We start from the raw sequence: 1,066 nt of genomic DNA, 5'->3' as shown, positions 1-1,066 counted from the left end.
CTTGCCTCTCATGAGTTGCTTGAGCCTTCTTTTCAAGCTTGGTAGGACACTTTAAAGCAAAGTGTCCCATATCTTCACACTTGAAGCACTTGATGTGAGCATACACCTTCTTCTCATCTTGAATCTTGCTCATCACCACGGCACCTTGAATAAGCATTTGATGCCTTGCCTTTCTAACCCTTCTTGTTTTCTTCTTCATCATCATCAAGTCACCACCATCTTCATGGTTGATCTTGATGTGCTCTTGGGGTGTCTTCTCTTGCTCAACTTGTGGCTTTGGTTGATGCTGCTCTTGTTGCTTCACCAATTGCTTGGTTGGGCACATTGAGGTGAGATGACCCCAAGTGCGGCACTTGAAGCACTTGACATGCTTGAGCTTCTCTTCTCCTTTCTTCAACTTGAGCTTTTCTACATTTGGGCACCCATTTGCAAGATGTCCCACATTATGGCATTTGAAGCACATGAAATGAGATAGCCTCTTTTATTCTTGCTTTTCATCTTTCTTTCTGTTTTTGTTTCACCCTTTGTCATGCTCTTGTTGAATCCAATGCCACTCATATCACCATAGCTTCTTTTGTTGCTCAACATACGTTCAAAGGTGATTTTGGTGTTGTAACACCTCTCTAACTTGTTGCTCAAATTCTTCACTTTATTTTTGAGCTCATTATTCTCCTTCAAAAGGTTAGTCTCACAAGACATAGAAGTAGAACAAGTATCTAATTGTGAAGAACATGGCATAGCTAATAAATCATCACAAGAGGTGGATACATGCTTCTTCCCTACATCACAAGGGTTAGCAATAATATATGATTGATCATTTGACTCATGCGATGAGCTCTCATTATTTTTAAGTTTCTTTATAAATACTTTAATGAGAGAAGCATGTTGTTCTAGTAATTCTTCATGAGATGCAAGTAGTTTCTCATGAGTCAATTTCAGCTCACTATGTGAAGATTTAACAACATCAAGTAAGTGCTTATGTTCTTCACATGAGTTCTTTAGAAATGAGTTTTCATTTTCCAATTTCAATGTTTTAGCTTTCTCATTTTCTAAAGATATGGTCATG

Source organism: Miscanthus floridulus, unplaced genomic scaffold (genome assembly GCF_019320115.1).
Source record: "Miscanthus floridulus cultivar M001 unplaced genomic scaffold, ASM1932011v1 os_1734, whole genome shotgun sequence".
Taxonomy (NCBI): domain Eukaryota; kingdom Viridiplantae; phylum Streptophyta; class Magnoliopsida; order Poales; family Poaceae; genus Miscanthus; species Miscanthus floridulus.
This window is presented reverse-complemented; position numbering follows the sequence as displayed.